General features: G+C 35.2%; 1 protein-coding gene across 2 annotated transcripts in view; it reads left to right on the forward strand.

Annotated features, from left to right (window-relative positions):
* The first annotated feature begins 2,953 nt into the window (after positions 1-2,953).
* LOC127580820 (synaptotagmin-B) overlaps positions 2,954-15,323 on the forward strand; it is a 441,147-nt gene continuing 428,777 nt past the window's right edge. For both annotated transcript variants that reach the window (XM_052034732.1, XM_052034733.1), the window contains exons 1-2: positions 2,954-3,071; positions 13,594-13,644. The gene's annotated coding sequence lies outside the window, so the exon portion shown is untranslated. The remainder of the gene's footprint in view (positions 3,072-13,593; positions 13,645-15,323) is intronic.

The following is a 15,323-nucleotide window of genomic DNA, read 5'->3' on the forward strand; positions in this document are numbered from 1 at the left end:
CTCAGTTTTATTTCACCTGATTTTTTCTAAGTTGTGCATCATTGGACAATGATTCATTTAAATAATTCCTCTGCATTCCTATTTAGTCTTGATTCTCTAGGCTGTCTTGGTTATCCAATGTTCCAGTGATACATTAGATCATTGTTCATAATAAGTCTTGGCAAGGTGTCCCACCAAAAATAAACATTTAGCCCTGGAGCCAGAAGGAAGCAATATTCAATTTTGCTCTTCTCCGCTAAACATATACCAATAGTAATGGCAATGACTGTAGCGTGTTTGATTGCTTTGTCTGAATTGTGAAATTGAAAAATGATGATTGAAGCAAAAGTGACAGTTCAATTTTTTCCAAGAATTTTCTTTTAAAAAATGTAGTCATTCAGCCATGATATTTAAAGTGTCTCGCAATGATTATACAGTTGCATATAAAGGTGGTTATCGATTAAATATTCACTCTTTACAAAGTAAGACAAGCCTTTACCGGTGTTAGAATGTAATTGCCTATAGTGTATTTCCATGTATAATGTATCTAAAAGGTTGTGGAAAGATCAATAAAATTAAAACCTTTAATTATCTGAACGAGCCTGAACTTTAACATAAAGTTAAGGCTCGTTCGGATAATGTTTGTTTTTGTTGAATGATGTTTTTAAAATATTTGACAAAATGTCAAACATCAAATGATATGTGCGTTTAAAGGCTTTGCTTCAATGGGGAAAATAATTTCAGAACTAAATATGTTTCACATGAAAACTTTTTGTGGGGTTTGAAAAAGTTAAAGATTGGCCAATCGGCTAATCGGCCAAGAAATGAATGTTGTTAACCAATGGTAGCCAATATTACATCACAAGAAAGAGCAGGATTAGCAGGATGGGAAGGAGCCCCTTTCATGAGGAAGTAAGCTAAACATTCAGGAATGAATTTTTCATCTGGATATCTATTTTGTGCTAATGTCCCAAGAATGTGTTTTAATACGTGACACATAATTGTGCTACTTAAAAATCACATATTAAGTCCATTGTAACAATAAAGAACAGAAAACAGAAAATGCTGAAAATACACAACAGATCAGGCAGCATCTGAGAAAGAAAAGCAGGGATTCAGGTCAATGAACCCCTCCACCCTCTCCCAACACTTACAAATGCTGCCTGACCTGCTGAATGTTTCCAGCATTTTCTGTTTTCATTTCAGATTTCCAGCATCTGCAGTTTTTGCTTTTCAGTTCTTGTGAAAGTTGAGATTATTCAGTGAATTTTAGAAACCCAAGCTAACCCAAGCTAATACTAGAATAATCAAGTGATCAGCTAGCCACAGTGGACAGAAATGGTTAATATTTCAAGCAATGACCTTTTATTAAATCAGAAATTACTTGTTTTGACCCATCTCTCACTGACCCTGAACAAGCAGTTCCCAGTAAAAGCCTCAGCTGATTTTCAGCACCTGAGAGTTTTGCTTTTGTTTTCCCTGTAGGTTACTCCATTCATTGACAGCCTATGTCCTTGTACTCAGAAACTTCATATTTTGAAGAATAGTTGCAACAATGGAAAGGTCATTGGTACCAGAACTGTTTTGGATTTCTTTCTAGGGATTTAACATTCCCATTTTAAAAACTGGAAACTTCTCAGAATGGCTGATTTGCTAGTCAGACTTGGAAATGTGTGATTTTAAGAAATAAATTACTTACAAATATCATGGCGTATTCATATTTTGAATAGGACAATTTATTTATCCCTTTTTTCTTTCTGGAAGAGTGGTCTTAATTTTAATTTGAACCAAAATATGTACATTAAATTTGCAATATTTAGCAGATCCAATTAATTCACAATTAACTAGATAGCAATTTCATGGTCCATGGGATCTCTGGATTCCTCCAGGAATGAAGTAGTCTGGTCCATTTGGTTTGATTGTGAAAGATGAGTCCATGGTGACTTGGCCTTTTTTGCATAGAATGAATAGAATGCTATATTTGCCAAGAATAATAGCAGTATTTATTTTATGGATGTCCATCACTGATTACTGACAAAAACAATCTGGACTGCTTCACATAAGATCAGGAGGAGTTCATGCTCATCACTTATTTTCCACTTTCTCAGGACCTTAATGCCTTTCAATATAGAATGTGAGCTTTTTTTGTAATTTACACACATCAACAACATAACCTAGCAAATGTTGACCAGTTAAATTGTGTTTTTTTTTCTAGTTGCAAGTAAAATATGGCTTGCCTGTTAAATAAAAATTAATACCCTGGCCCCATAATATAGTCTGAAAAAAATGCACACTAACTGTTTCAAACAAAAGGGAAGCATTTATTCATCCATGCATCTTGTCTAATAATGATGCCTATTTACCTTCTTTATCTTATTTAATCAGCATCTGCACAGTATAATTCATGTCAGTAAATGTAAACCTATAAGTGAGCTGCTTATCCTATCATTTTTTACAATTAATAATGTACTGTGCTAGGTCGACAGGAGCCAGAATCTTTTCCTTGTTGTCTGTTTTCAAATTAGGATGCTGCTTCTGTTCAAATTGCATTATCTATTGATCAATTCTGTTAGTCTGCCTTGCTGAATCATTTACGTATACAACATTACCACTGAAACGTAGACTCCTCATATCGTATGCTGGTGCTGGAGTCTGCTGCCAGTTCAGTTGTATTTGATTTTCCCTCATTGTGCTGATCCAGCAATACTTGATGCAGGGGTGGAGAGTGCACCACAAAAGGGACCATCCCCAATTAATGCTGAGATTCGACATTACCGAACAGCACAGCAGCCAATGAGCTGTGAGAGCTGTGAAATACAGCAATGTATCACTAGAGGGATTTCTGGGAAACTGCAGTGCTTTTACTATGATGCTGACCTAAACATTTCAGCACTTCTCTCTTTCTCTCTCTCTCCCTCTCTCTCTTTCTCTCTCTCCCCCTACGCTTCCTCCTCTTGTGAGTCAGTTTTTATTTTTAAAAAGTAAAGTTGTCTTAAGTCTTTAGGAGCCAGGTTTCTTTTCCCTACTCTGTCTGCGAGAGTGTCCTGAAGATCGTTCTGATGAGAACTTCTCCGTAAAGAGCACAGGCTAAGGTAAGGCTGCCTAGCTGCAATAGATGATTGAAAGTACTTCTCTCAATTGCATGCATCATTGTCAGGCTGCTGCTGCCTCAGCCCGCACTGCACTGCAGCCAGAGGTTTCCCAGTATTAAGTAAAGCTGCAGCCCTCCTCCTTCTGTGTTGAATCTAATTTGGTGAGAGTTTGATGCCTTTGTAATGAAGTGAGATGAATGACATACATGTGAAACCATGCTACAGTGTTTGAAAGAGGAAATGAAATTGTATTGTAGTATTTATCTTAACACGTAGGTTCCTGATAATAGACTCTGCTATGCTGTAGATCATTTGTGTCTCCTTTTCCATAGGTTTAGCATATCAGGTTTGATGAATTTGCACAGCCAGCATTTACATTACTTAGTTCACTTTTAAAAAGCAAACAGTTGCCTGCCACTGAATAAAATATAGCCCTCTCAATATTACAAATGAGGTTCAATGAAATTTGGAGATTCTTGTCTTGTTTGGTTACATTGAAACTAGACTCAGATCTACATTGTGTAAAAAAAAAACTAATAATTTGATTGTGTTTAATAAATAAATTATCTTAATTTCAATGATTGTTATATTATCAATTTATTAAATGAATGAAAAGTTAACTATTTGATCGACAATTTTTCCCCTTGTTATGTATCTGTGGAATATGAATCATATTAGGGGTAAGTATGAATGATCTGTAGAAAAACTCAGAGATGTTATGGACAAACCTGAAGGTGACCACCCCTCAACTCTGACTTTTAAAACATCCTGAGAGAATTTTTGATTTTTCAGTAAAAAAAAAGGGGAAATCTTTCAAGAATTAAAGCATCACTACAATTGCTTTGGGCGTAATGTGAGGGTAGATCATGATCAGAACAGAAGCCAGTTGCTGAATTGCTGCTGGTGATGTGAGAAAAGACAAACAGGAGCAAATATGGAAAGGGTGGTCAACCTGAAGTAAAATTTAAAAATAAAACTGTAAGACATTACACTTCAAAGTTTAACAGTGCATCACAGAACTAGCATCGAAACATTAGGTGAAATTTTATAGGTATGAGGTATGAAATTTTATCCCCAGTACTCACGTGTTTGAAGAATATTTTATGTTGATATTTTATTAAAACATCCTGATTACTTATTGTAAACACCTTGATTTTTTTGTTAACAATAAAATTGGTTGATCTTCATGAATTCATAATCAGTCAGCTGGTCAGTTCCTATTTTTTCCAGCATTTTTGGAATTTCTAAAGTCTTGGACTCAATTATAAGTTTAATTCCTTGTGATTAAATCAGATTTTACCATGAAGTTCATTTCATGCCTGATGTACTTTAAATATTGTATATGAATCTTTATTTAAGTACAGTATGAGCTGAACCATGTCATCAAAGAGATTAATGAGTAAAGTTTGTTGAGGTCAATCATTTCTTCAGTATGTTCCTTTAATGAAGCTAATTATTTAGAGAAAAAATAAGTTAATAGCACATAAACTAGATGAAGCATACCATCTTAATATTACATCTGACAAGCTATAATTGAATTAGGGTTTAAAATACTTTTATGAAGGTTTGGTGAGAGACCACTTTCAAAAACAAATTAGCATGAAAATTCTCTGATCCATTCAGTACAGTCAACCTTTGCATTGCTATTAATTTACTGTAATCTACTGTCACTTTAATATTTCTCCTCCTTCATTGGTAAGAGAAAAGAGTTGTATTTCCAGACTTTGATCAATAATGGCTCTAAATGGAACCTGACTTTATGCATTCTATATTTTGACCGAAAACAACTCCTTAAAAAAAAGTCCTCACTCTGTTTTTGGTGCAGTTGTATGCATTGAACCATGAATTACATCATTATGCATTTTCCTCTTGACTCACTTAGAAATGGAGAAGAAATAAGTTGTTTCACACCAAAATGCTGGTGTGGAAGAATTCACTGCTACTGTTAACGTCTGACAGAGACTCACTAGAGGGAAGCAAAATGTTTACGTTGCACTGCTTATAGAGTGGTCAAGGATAGGCATATTCCCTCTGATGTAATATGTTGTACACTTCACTGATTTATCCTTGGCTCAATTCTATTGATGAATCTCGCCTTGACTCTCTCTAATCTGCCATGATATTTCACTGAGATTTGACAGCAGTCTTAGTCAATGTTATGTTGGTTCCAAATTTGACTGTAATCATGTAAATATTAACCAGGGTGAAAATCTGATGAGCCTGGCAATTTAGGAACTGATGGGACGTGCTCATCCATAGAATTAGTCCAAGGATACAGTGAATTCATGTATAAATGAGCAGGCAGCATACTGAAATTACTGGTTTAGTGCCAATCCAAGCCAGCTTTTTTGGACTTTAAATTGAATTGCAAGACTCGTATGCTCTTTGAAGTACATCTAGATTCACTCCTTCCAGAGAGCCTCAATTTTTTCTCAGTTTGCACCCTGACTTTAAATTTTATATTATATATGTTATTATACCCAGTCTGATAATGAAGTACAACTATGATGCAGGAATGGCAGATGATTTTAGTCCTGCATGTAGCTCCAGCCACCTACAATTCCATTCATTGTGCTGGTAAATCATTGGCTCATTGATGCAAATTTCCTCTGCATTCAGTGCAGGCACACAGTCACAATATTCTTTAACAATATTAGAAATCACGAAGATTACTTTTATTCTGATCCATTACATGTACATTCATGCTTTCTTATAATTATCAGAAGACCAAGTCAACAACACCCAAGTTATAGTTGAGATTTTAAAGTGAACTGTAAGGGGCTTAGAATTTGTGGTCAATGTCAAAGTGACGTCATGTCTTACTGACCAGGAAAGAAATTACCCACAACAATTTAATAACCTCCGTGCTGAAAACACTCCTTTTAATAGCACGTTCAATAGATTACTGGCATTTATTAGTTGCAATATCATCAGCCTGGCCAATCACATTAAAGAAATTCTTGCAGACAGGAAACTAGGAAACTTGCTTTAATTAACTTTTTAGAACATTATTCAAAGTGCTAACTGAAGATTGCACCACACATAAGATTAAAGTAGGATATAGAATGGGTTTCCTCCAGGTGCCCCAGTTTTTCTTCCACACCCCAAAGACATGCAGTTTGGTAGATCAATTGGCTGCTGTAAATATCCCCGTTGGGTAGATAGGTGGCAAGAGGATCAGGAGGATGTTGATGGACATGAGAGAGAGAGAGAGAGAGAGAGTAGATTACAGGAAAATAAGTGGGCAATGAGATTGACAGGATTGCTGTCAATGGGCTGAATGGTCTCCTTTTATGTTGTAGGGAAGTATGAAAGCCAAAGCTCTTACAGCAATATTAGAAAACTGAAGAAAAGCTGCTGCTCAATTTTTTACTTTTAACTTGATGAATGAGTTATAAATAATTAAAGCATTTTATAGTTTTATCTTTCAAGAAACCTCGTGCAATATCAAGTTGCAGGAAAAGAACAGTTGTTGGACTTATTTCAATAAGCTGTTCTGAAGTATCTCGGTGCAAAGCCACCTACTTGCAAAGCCAGAGAATGTTCAGTTGTTCCTATCTTTTCTGACCAAACATTTACTGTTATAGTGCTAATTCAACATTGGAATTGGTATTGTACTAATTTGCTAGCACAATACCAGTGTCTACAGACTGATACGGAATACGTGGTCTCCACATTTATAGCAACAGGCCAAATGCTTAGAAAAGTGGCAGTCTCATTGCTGGAACTAACAATAGGCAAATGAGCTCTTGGCAGTCAACTTCTGAACGTAATTCAAATCATTCCTGCTGGTAGACTTGTATTAGCAAATTGTATTAGTATGTTTTCTCTCAAACTTGGATCTCTGTGCCATTTGAAGTCAGGCATGTTGCCTGGTATCACCTTATCTTTTTGGCACTGACACTATTATACCACCAGTATTACTGTCACGTTATGTTAATTTAAATGAAAAAACTGATAATTTTTTCACCCATTATCCATGCAGCTCCCTTCTTATCTCTTACCATGTCTGCTAATGCATATTTTGTTCTGTTAAAGCCTTGATTTTAAAATTCTTGAGCTCCCAACTCATACAATCACTTTCATTTCTACTTTGGATCTCTGCACTCCACCAGTTCTGGCCTTTAGTGCAACATCAATTTTCACATCTCCACTGTTCTTCACCCCTCTCTCCAACTCTTCCCTCTTGAATCCTACCACAGCTCATCCTCAGTACATCTGCAATCACCTCTTGGTCCCAAGTAAATTCACTGGACCTCCATCTTCCACCTACACTGATCTCTATTTGTTCTTCACCACCTATGGTTCTATTTCAATCATCCTGTCATTCACTTCCTCCTTCTGTTAACAACACAAACTTGCCACAGTTCAAAACTTCACAGCTGACCCTCCTTGGTCGTCCTACTGCTGACATCTTGACCCTCGTCCTCTGCTGGTACCTCCCAAATTTAGTGTTGTCTTTATATTTACTATTCTGTGAGCTTTTCCAAGAAAGCTATAGAAATGCAAATTACTGTAATTTACATTCAATAAGCAGCTAACATTTAATGTTCCTTGTTCTAGTCATTATCAGCTCCCTAGTTATATCAATAGCTCTGATTTAGACTTATTTGTATAACAGCGATCAAAATATGATGGGAATGGGTTTACCCAATGGAATTTCATAGTCCACAGTCTGACTTGAGATGTGTGATACATACCTGTAGTTGTTAGTTGTCACTATCTATTCTTTCCTCAGAGTTTAATGATAAATTTTTAAATACAAAGGCTTGCTGCTATCTTTTGTTTTTTGTTTGTTCTTTTCTTTATGATGAAGTCTGATGTTGGAAACTATCCTGTGACATGCAAATTCTTACAATAATAACACTGAAGAATTGCTCCTAACATTACAGTGATGAGGGCTACATTATAAATGTTCAAGTTGAGTTGACTATAAGGCATTAATTATAAAGGAAGAAAATACTTGTGCATTCTATGAACACAGGTAAATAATTATTGTGGATTGTGTGCTGAAAGTGATGGTCAATGTGAATTATTAGTTATACAATATATTCTAAAAGTTTGCTGCTATGATAGTTTATTAATGATATTTGAAAATAAGGTAAAATTTCTGCATTTTAATCATTAAAGCGGGTAATGATTTATGTGACAACATATTACGAATATCTAACAAAGTACGAAACTGTGATATAAATGTGGAGGAGTAAATAACTACTCTCAAGAAAGGAGAATTTACATGACATTATCTGATAACTGAGAATTGAATGTGGCTGGTATGACTATATCATCTTTTACCCACTCTCTGACAATAACGACAATGCCATCTTGGGGACTAGTGCTGGCATAACCACCGATTGCAATCAGCACAGATGAAAGGACTGATTGAGGGGATGATGGATGACACTGTAAAGCTGATTTTAATGCGACAGTTAACAAGCATTCTGCACAGTACGTTTCAAATGAGAGGTCAGTTCAGTGGACGGAGCCTGGAAATCTACTGGCGTTTCTGTTTGCTGTGCCAATATGTTCACGTCTACTTCTGATAATCCCACCGGAGTTAGAGTCACTGCAGAATGCTGCACATAGTAATGGGTCATACAGCTGAGAGAAATGTAACAGGAATCTTTCTGCCACTGGCATTTCATTTAAGATTATTGTAATTTTATCAACAACTATTTTTTTTATTATTTGTGACCTAATATGGAGAATCTTAATGCTAACCTTCAGTGGCTATGGGTTAGTCAATTCACAGTAGCTAAATAGCTTAGTTGAAGCATCGTTTACAATTAATTAAATATTTTTTAAAATCTTTGTATCTATTTATCATAGATAAATTAGTACAACACAATAGGACACTGCTTTAATAGCAACCAAACATGGTTCTTAAATAGAGGTTTTTTAAATGTTTGACCTCTGTTAAATAGCATGTCATGTATAAAGGGCCTACTATTGTCATCAACCCTCTACGTTATTTCATTGAAGACTTCCAACATGTTTGCTAGCCACATTTAATTATGCAATTCATTCCTGAAATAACTTGTATTTAAGTTTTATGTTCGTTTCAAATATGGTCACTGAACGTCTGCTTCGTGCATCCAATGTGAAATAAGTCCCTGGAAAATAAATGTTCTCTATGATAGCACATTCATTGAATAATGACATTCCCCTAAATCCTTATACAAAAAAAAAGAATCTTTAAACTTCCATCTTTAATACATCTGAAAGAACATTGCCATTTAAATGTCCAATTTCCTGTCGAGTATTAATTGCTGGTTATTGATACAGACCAATCAAAACAAATGCTTATTTCAACCAGTTAAACTCCTCATCATCCACTCTTTCTCAGTAAATGTCATAGTGTCAAAAGTTAAAAAAACAAAGAATCAATTGATACAGATGCTGCAATGAGCCACATCTGTAAGTTCCCGTCAACCTCAAAAGGGTCACTGATGAACTGTTCCATGTTACATCAGTGTCAAAGATGTATATAACCTGGAACTGAAAGCTAATTGGCCATAAACATTTTCAATGAATTCCAAAAAACACATGCACTTTTGGAATACCTGCCTCAGTTTTGTTATATGCATGAGCCATTATGTATGATTCACTCCCTTCCCTTTGTATCTTTATATCATGTACACTGAATCTGACCCTGTGCATTACTTCAGTAATGTGTAATTCAGAAAATCTGAGTTCTACATTAAATATTAGATTATCTAAACCAAGCACAGTTGATCATTGTTGTGGCCCAAATTGAATCTTAAATGAATGCACAATTTAATTGATGATTCCCCTTTTGTTTGCTAGCTTTTGAATTGCCGGTGATCTCGACTGGATAACTGATATTATATATGAGAATAAAAAAATAATTTTCCTTTATTTTCCCTCCACCATGACCCTATAAATAATTATAATTGCTTCCCTTCATATTAACCCTGAAATTTTGACCACCTTTATGTTGACCTGTTCTGAGATCTCCAGTCTCAGTCTGCAGTTGTTGGTAGAAAATGAACATGAGTGTCATAGAACAGCAATTGCTTGAAACTAATTTGGCCATCAGTTATTATATTTGCATTCTGTATTTTACATGAGTTTGAGAGTTTCATAAAACTGAACATTTATCAACTCAATATTCCAATCTTAAATTCAAGATACCTTAAACTGGACAACCTTTTCTGTATTATGGTTTTGTTCTTTATTTCTTCATTGGAAAATTAAATTGATTTGATCCCTGTTGTGGTTAAGAAGAATCGATATGTTAATGTTAGTGCTTCTGTGAAGCAATTCCTATTTCTAAGTGGTGCTAAATTGATTAGGATTATTACTGCAGCAATACATCATCAGTAGGGTAAAGCTAAGTTGTTTCACAACAACAATAAATCTGATGTGGCTCCAGAGCATATTGCACAAGACCCACGGAAAAAAGATTCTTGCTTTGCTTGGGTGTTCAGCAGGTATTTGACAGTGTCATAAGATGCCTGGTCTGTAAAAACTGTGGGATGTTCCCTCCTGGACACACTTTTAAATCTATCTGAAGTTCTTGTGAAAAGTTTAGAAAGAATTTGTTTTCCTACCTGTTCTCTCAAAATGTTTAAGCTTGAATGAATGCATGAAGGGTTCTGTACAGGGATGTAATCAGGAATTGCAGTGAACCAGAGTTAGAGCCAACACAGTAGTTTATAAATAAGTGCTACATGACTGAAATAAATTCTGCAACTCATGCTCTTGACCTGTATGTATCATAAATTTTATTTTCTTGTAATGAACTGCACATTCCAAAGTGAATTCCTCCTCAGAAAAGGCTATCAATAGATCTTGATACCTTTAGCTGAAGAAAAATTTTATAATCCATGTTTTTTTTCCAGTATTTTGCTGGATTGCTCCAAATGAGGCCTGGGTTAGATCTCTGGAAAGGACATAAACATTCATGCAACACTTTGTTATGTTAGGCTTCTAATGGACAGATATCCTCAATGAATAGATCTCCTCGATTCCTTAATTACTCTCAGAATGTATATTTTTTTTCCTAAATACAAACATGTATATCTCAAAAGAGGGTTTTAAACTTTTTCTAGTATATTTCATAAGCATCTTGTTTGTTGAGTCATTTTCCATTAATTACTTTAGTAGTCATTCAGGATAAATCACACTGAGCGTGAAATTTGATTTATGATCTAGTCATGATATTTAAAGCTAAGAAATATGGCTAAGAGCATAAGATATAGAAACAGGGTCATAAAGGTCTTTAGGCCTTCCCCGTTATTCAGTAATTGGCTTCACCTCCACTTTCCTGCCTGATCGCCATAACCCGTGATTTCCCTGCAGGACAGAAATCTGTCCATCTCAGTCTTGAATGGTCCTAATGATCCAGCATCCATGGCTTTCTGGGATAGAGCATTTGATATTTCTTTCAGCCTTATTCTGAGATTTTGCACCCTGGTCTTTAATTCCCCAGCTAGGGGAAAACTCACAGCATATATTTCATCAGCCCTCTTCAGAACTGTGTATTTTTTTCAGCAAAGTCAACTCGCATTTTTTCTGAGCTCTAGAGTAAGTAAAACTCCAAGCTACTTGATCTTTCCTCATGGCAGCCTTTCATCCCAGGAATTAATCCAATGAATCTTCTCTGCATAGCCTCCCAAGCCAAACATGTTCTTCCAAATATAAAAAAAAACAAAAGTATATGCTGTACTCCTGGAGTGATCTTGCCAAAAACTCTTGTAATAAAGGCCAACATTTCATCCGCCTTCCTAATTGCTTGAATTACCTAAAAGCTAACTTTGTTTCTTTACTAGAGCATCCATATCTCTCTCAAAATTAACAAGGTTCATTAATCTTACACCATTTAAATCATTTTTTTATATTCTTTCCAAAGTAGATAACCTCACATTTCCCCATATTATACTCCATCTGCCATCTCTTTGCCCAGTTACTTAAACCTGTCCATATCTTTTTTGAAGATGTTTTGGCTCGTCCTCACAACTTACTTTCTCTCTTTGTATTGTCAGCAAGTTTAAATACAATACACTTGATCCTCTCATCTATATTATCATATTATGCAAATAGATGTGTGCTCAGCCTTGGTCTCTGAGGCACCTAGCTTGCTGTAGCTTAGTTAAAACAACAACCATTTGTTCCTATTTTTTTCTTTTCTACCAATTCACCTTCCCTCTATCCATGCTAATATATTACCCTCATTATCATGAGCCTTTAATTTGTAAATTCAAATCCCATGGACGTAATTGCCAGCATCTTAGGATTCCAAAATGAATTGGGAGCAGAAATCCGTAAATCATTGGTCACAACTTTTCAAAATTTTGTTGAAAGGTCCCAGCAGATTGGAAAACTGCAGATAAAACCAGTATTCAAAAAAAAGCATATGTGGTACATTATAAAATGCCTTTAAAATCCAAAAACAATACATTTACTGATTTCCCCTTTATCCACACTGCTTGTTACATCCTCAAATAATTCAAATAACTTTGTCAAACACAATTTACCTTTCATAAAAGCCACCTGATTATATTAAGTTTTCCAAGCACCTTGTTACTACATCTTAAACAATGGACTCCGGTATTTTTCTGATTACAGATAGAGGCCCTCTCTGGGTTAGGAACACCAAACTTATGTACACTCATACATACAAACAAACTCCCGTAAAAATTAAATACAAATGAGAACTGGTTTTGTAAACAAAACGAAACTGTTTACATGTAACCTCCCTGCAGGAGGCCACTTAAGAGAGTTGCTTTTGAACTAGACAAGCAATCACTTCTATTGATACTTGTGCAACCAACTCTATTAAACAATATAACAGCCACTGATACTTCAAGCCCATCGAAACCAACCACTGAGTGTGGGACATTCTGATTAATTACTGTTGTAACTGGGCAGGGAAGACAATAAATAAAGGTTCATATCAATTGGCCATCAACACTATTCATTACACTACTGTGGAGATATGGTTACTGTATCGAGTAATTCTGTGTATTTTCTGACTTATGGACAAAATTGACTTATGAACGTCTGTAAAAATGGAATTCGTTCAAAACATAAGGATACTCTGTATTAAACTATTTGGACCCTGTTTTCACTCTTTTTTTGAATGTTGTTTGCTACTCCCACAGAATTTTTATTCTTCAATAGTATGCATCTTTGATGAAAATTTTTAAGTTTTCCTTCTAATGTCTGTCATTGCTTATCATCTAAACATTTTTGTTCTTTATAATCCATATTAGATTTTACCCAATTAATATCTTTAAAAAATGTTGCAAAGCAAAGCAATGAGGATGCATTTATACATTAATTTATCAGTTTCTCATTTACATTGATAGTAAATTATCAATATAATTCCCTAAATAGGATTGTCTCAGTGTAACTGGGTTTTGATTTTATATGTAGGATATTTTTTGTATCTTGTTTTCACTAAAGTGATTAGGGATCTGTTTGAGATTTGAGATACTTATTAAGCAATGAAGAAGGATGGACCTATTCTTAAAACTTATGTCATTTAACATTTCAGGGCATTACAAGTGCAGACATCTACCTTCAATCTGATGGTCCAAAGATACAGGTAGGCAGTCTAAATAAGCTATTATGAATAGTTAATGTAGCTATTGATATGAGAAGTTGCTACTAATGCAACTGTATCTTTTGAAATACACTACCATCCCACCTGTGTCACTAAAAGACAAACATAACAGCTAATTTTGACGTTTTGAAGAGTGCCATTTTACTTGATTTAATGCATAGTATGGAATCAATTGAACTAAAAATATAGATGCCATCTTTTGCTTTTTATTCATCATTATCTCTGGTTATTTACTTAGATCTCTGACCTTAGATCAGCTTTTGGCCTGAAGGGTGGACTGATGGTTTAATTCAGTAGTTTAACGAATTTCTGGATGCCTAAAGAGTCTCAATGTTGAATGCCTATTCAAATTTCCCGCCCTTTATATCAGAATGTGCTTTAATGCAAAATCCACATAGTAATGGTAATATGCCTCTTGAATTCCAATCCAATATATTCAGAATCCAGTGTGGATTCCACTCAGTGACCAAAATGTAGCGCAGCACTAACTCTAGGAAATTCTACCTTACAACAGTATTTTTCCATGTATATTTTGTAATGGATTAGAAAATCTATAACGAAAGTGCTGCTAGAAAATATTACTCTGCCACAGCTATTATGGAAACCAATTACATTCTGAAGTTTCATGTTTAATAGCATAATTTGCACGTCTATCAAAAAAAACTACACGTTTCTACAGAACAAGAGTAACTAGAGTTGCATTGTTAATACGAAGTATAATTGAAAAAAAGAACACTCATTGGGTTGAGCAGTGAACTGAATATTTGACCAAAGTTTTTGAATTTGCATTTGTACAGACGTGTGCTGTAGTGGCCTGCATCTAATCTACCTCACTATTGCAATTTATCCTATTGGCCTTGTAGCAGAACATGTATATATCCATAGTATTCTGATGGATGAGGTGCCTCTGCCTTATTTGAGTGTGTCAAAGAGCTTATTCTTCTGCAGAGAGGTACATCTGAATTCAGCATCTTTATTGTGGTAATAACTTTACTGGATCAGTTTGGAAACATAAAGTGAATACACTCAGCTTGTATGTTCATGTGATTTTTGTTTTCATGACTCCTCAAGTGCTATAGATTCTAACACTGAAGCCAGACTCAGGCCCTTGTTAAAATCATTCACATTTATGGAACATTGTGATTTTACCTACGGCACTGACCTGACGTTTAGTTTAAAATGTTGAAGTTATTCTCTTGCACTGCCAAGTGAAAAGAGATATGAGAATAATGAAAGACCTATGTTACTCAGCTCTTTCCAGAACCTCAGCAAAATCCAAAGACATTTTCAGTCAGTGTAACACTTTTGAAATGTAGACACTATTGTCAGATTTTGCACTCAACATTGTTCAATAACCGGCAATATGAATAGTGCTCAGATAATCTGATGTTGGATGAGCAGTAAGTATTGGTGAGGATGCTGTTTAGAGCTGTTCTGTTCAACTTTAAAACAGTGCCAAGGATCTTTTTGCAGCTCCCTTTCAACAATGAGCACCAATGTCATATGTCGTACTTGGATTTCCAAGATCAGTATTGAGTTTAACTCTTCTGGACGTCTTCTTGCAATCTCCAATGTCTTTTCACAAACCTGCACAAACCACTTCTACCTCCATTGCAAAGTATAGAAATAACTGTCTCAGCAGATCAATTGTTTGTTTATTC

Source organism: Pristis pectinata, chromosome 20 (assembly GCF_009764475.1).
Source record: "Pristis pectinata isolate sPriPec2 chromosome 20, sPriPec2.1.pri, whole genome shotgun sequence".
In the NCBI taxonomy this organism is placed as follows: domain Eukaryota; kingdom Metazoa; phylum Chordata; class Chondrichthyes; order Rhinopristiformes; family Pristidae; genus Pristis; species Pristis pectinata.